The 4211-nt window shown below is 44.3% G+C and overlaps 1 pseudogene; it reads right to left on the bottom strand.

Annotated features, from left to right (window-relative positions):
* Positions 1 to 418: 418 nt before the first annotated feature.
* LOC133370140 (5S ribosomal RNA) lies at positions 419 to 537 on the bottom strand (annotated as a pseudogene).
* Between the last annotated feature and the right edge of the window lie 3674 nt (positions 538 to 4211).

The raw sequence follows: 4211 nt of genomic DNA, 5'->3' as shown, positions 1-4211 counted from the left end.
GTGAGGCCTTCAGTCCATTGCATAATAGACGGTGGGTATTTATCCTTCCAGTCTTGAAGTATAAGTCTCTCAGCAACCATAAGGAGATAGGGTTTCTGTACGAATCTTTGCTAATTGCAGAGAAGAGTGAATTTTAGCTGCTGCCATTTGTCATGCCATAGTGCTGCAGCTAGGTGAAAAGGTGTAGCCCCAGACATTTCCTGTTCTACACAACTAGGAAAGAGCCACAAGCTTTGTCCTCTATCACATCAGCCGACATTCGCTATGGTGCCTAGGGCTATGCATTTGTTGTTGTTGTTCTATGCCTTTGATTACGACTTACAGTGGCCCTATGAATCTTTATATATATATATATGTATGTTCATAGGGTTTTCATGGTAAGAGGTATTCCGAAGTGGTTTACCGTTGCCTTCCTCTAAGCCCATGGCACCTGGTATTCCCAGGCAGTCTCCCATCCAAGTACTAACCAGGCCTGACCCTGCTTAGCTTCCAAGATCAGACAAGATCAGGCGTGTTCAGGGTAGTATGGCCCTAGGCAGGCTATGCATTAACTCTGGCCAAATCCCAGGTCCTGAAGCAAATCAAGCCAGTTTGACTCAACACAGGATTTGGCTGGAGCATGATGAAGAAGCCCCACATCACTCCAGGCCAGATTGGCCCCATTTGGAGTGTATTTGGACTGTCAAAATGTGTTCCCTCTCCAAATCCTAATTAAACAGCATGCAAGGCCTAGTGCTTAAGGTGTTGGACTACAACCTGGGAGACCAAGGTTCGAATTCCCACACAGCCATGAAACTCACTGGGTGACCTTGGGCCAGTCACTGCCTCTCAGCCTCATGAAAACCCTATTCATAGGGTCGCCATAAGTTGGAATCGAAGGCAGTCCATTTACATTTTTAACATATTTAACATCTACATATTTACATTTTAGAGCCCGGATTTGCGTCAGGTTAGTCCCGAATCATCACAGGTTGGATTGGGGCTGCTCCAGGCCCTGAACTGGATGAGGAGGCTATTGTATAGTCCTAATGATATCCTATGTTAATTACACTTGAATGGTATGCATTAGGGAAGCAATCTTTGACAAAGCGGAGAATCTCTATGTAGAAGTGGGACCTGCAATAAAATGCTGCAGTACAGAGTTCTGCTGCTCAGGATTCTACCCAATCCACTTCTACTTTCTCCCACTTTTCTGTCTCCCCCCCCCCAACAATCAGTCAGCATTCTGTAGCCACTGAGCATGCTCAGTCCTTACTGGGATTTTTGGAGGGGATGGTCTCCCCTCTTAGGATTTTTTCTTAAAAAAATAATTCTGCAAACCTTTGGGTTTCATCGGGCCCATTGATACCTCTTTGTACATGGGTGGTACTGTTTTGGCTACATAAACACCGAAAACCTGAACATCAGGAAAAGAGAGAATGTTGGAGGGCTGGCTAAAAGAGAGACGGTCAGGGAGATCCATCCTTGGCTGGCTCTTCTGATTTTTTCTACCCATTTTCAAGCAGACATGAATATTTATTTGGGAAGGGCCATAGCTCAGTTGTAGGGCATCTGCTTTGCATGTAGAAGGTCCCAGGTCCAATACCTGGCATCTCCAGGAAGGGCTGGGAGAGACTCCTGTCTGGACCCCTGCAGAGCTGCTGCCAGTCAGTGTAGCCAATACTGAGCTAGATGGACCAACAGTTTGACTCAGTATAAGGCAGCTTCCTATCACATACATCAGTTTTGACTGAAATAGTGGTGCTGGGGAGAGACAGTTATGCCTTTAGAAATTGACACACACAATAGAAATTGACACACACAATAGAAATTGACACACACTCCCTCTTTCAGAGGCTGCTTTTCTAAAATTGTAAATGTCAGGATATCCAATCATGCTAAGGAGAAGATGATGTAGATCAGGAAAACTGCACTTGGGAAAGGGTTAAATAACTTAAATAATCAAGCATCTGAAAGATAGACTTCTTCCCTACAGACTTTCTTGGTTCTGAGATCTGCAGAAGGGCCTTCTTGGTAATGCTACCACTCTCAGAAGTCCAGGGGATGCTGGCCAGGAAGAGGGCATTCTCTGTGGCAGCCCTAAGTTGTGGAACTCCCTCCCCACAGAGGTGCATTTGATAACTTCACTGGACAGTTTTCAGCAAATGCTGAAGGTGCACCTCTGTACCCTGGTGTTTGACACATGAAATGTATTCTTTCAGGACCCACTCTATTTTTCATGATGCGATTTTGGTTGTTTTTCACTGTTTTTAATTATCTATTTTAAAACTGTTATGACCTACCCTGAGACTGGAAAGTTAAAGTCTGCCTTAACAAAAAGCACACAATGCTCAAAGAGAAGTTAAGGTGCAGATATGAAACACAAAATAAAATATAAACATTTAATACACAAGCATTGATTTATTACATCTGCAGAATTTTATTGCTGCATTCTGTTTTTTGTATTTCACCTTGTATGGGCATTGATTCAATACCACATGTAGAATTCCAGTAGTGATTTTATGTTGGTTTAATAATATATGCAACTTTACAGTTGACAATGAGGACATTGAACTTGTCAAGGAATATCAATACCTTGGCACAGTCATTAACCAAAATGGAGACAGTAGTCAAGAAATCAGAAGAAGGCTAGGACTGGGGAGGGCAGCTGTGAGAGAACTAGAAAAGATGTATCACTGAACACTAAAGTCAGGATCATTCAGACCATGGTATTTCCATTCTCTATGTATGGATGTGAAAGCTGGACAGTGAAAAAAGCAGATAAGAGAAAAATCAACTCATTTGAAATGTGGTGTTGGAGGAGAGCTTTGCAGATACCATGGCCTGTGAAAAAGACAAATAATTGGGTGTTAGAACAAATTAAACCAGAACTATCACTAGAAGTTAAAATGATGAAACTGAGGTTATCATACTTTGGACACATAATGAGAAGACATGATTCATTGGAAAAGATAATAATGTTTGGAAAAACAGAAGGAAGTAGAAAAAGAGAAAGGCCAAACAAGAGATGGATTGATTCCATAAAGGAAGCCACAGACCTGAACTTACAAGATCTGAACAGGGTGGTTCATGACAGATGCTCTTGGTGGTCACTGATTCATAGGGTCGCCATAACTTGTAGTCGACTTGGAGGCACACAACAACAACAACAACAATATGTGTGTATTAAATGTTTACATTTTATGTTTCATATGTGTACCTTAACTGAGCATTGTGACTCACCTTGGGACCTTTGGGTGAAGGGCAGGTAAATAATAAACAAACAAACAAACAAATTCCCCAACACCACTGTTCTGATCCAAGTTTCAGCACTCCCCATGGCTGCTTAAAAAATAAAGAAATGCAGAAGTCGTAAGATCCATTTCTAGAACTCCCATCACGTCTGTTTCTGGGCACAAGGTATTAAACACGGGAGGATGAAAAATCCACTCTAGTTGCTAGTAGCAATCCGGCTGGGAAGTGAGCTCAAAATGAGAGCTCCGCCATCTGCTGGCGGAAACACTAAGTGACACCTTTCGTGGAGGACTTCAAAGGTTTTTCTTTCTCTGCGCTCCAGATACGCAACGGGCTCCCCTTGCCTTCCTCCCCCACCCCCACCCCCACAACACAGGTCTGATTCGTGCAGGATTTGAACTTTTCTTTCCACCGCAGGCATCGCAGCCAGTTGCTAAAAGCAGGAATCTTCTGTAATGCCCAGGAAGGAGGAGGTGTGAGCCTCGGCTTCCAGCAGATCACGGACAGAACTGCTAAGGAAGTGCTTGGACGCGGGGTCCCTGCAATGTGCCATACGTTTCCCAGCCATGTAGGAGGGTGACGATCACGCACAGGATGCGATGGCTGGGAAGAGCCGCAGTGGGAATCACCAGCTCAGCTAGAAATAATTCAGAGAGAAAGCTTTGAGAAACAGGCGGAACTCAGAGAACCAAGTCTGGAGCCTTTGTAAGAGTTTCCGCTTCAGAACAGGAGGGGCGGCATGCTGGATTAGACACAAGGGTCAGTCTGCTCCAGCATCCTGCATCCAACAGCTGCCAGCCAAACTGCATCTGCAACACCCACCAGGGCACAAGAGGACCTGCCCTCGCTCGTTGCCTCTCTCCCTGCCTAGCTCCCCTAAGGATTCAGTAGGGATAGAAGTTATGGGGTAAATATATTCATATAAATCAGGGCTGAGGAATCTCAGCACCTTGGACAGTGCCTTGAAAGCTCAGACT

The sequence above is a fragment of the Rhineura floridana genome, chromosome 14, assembly GCF_030035675.1.
Source record: "Rhineura floridana isolate rRhiFlo1 chromosome 14, rRhiFlo1.hap2, whole genome shotgun sequence".
In the NCBI taxonomy this organism is placed as follows: domain Eukaryota; kingdom Metazoa; phylum Chordata; class Lepidosauria; order Squamata; family Rhineuridae; genus Rhineura; species Rhineura floridana.
This window is presented reverse-complemented; position numbering and strand designations above follow the sequence as displayed.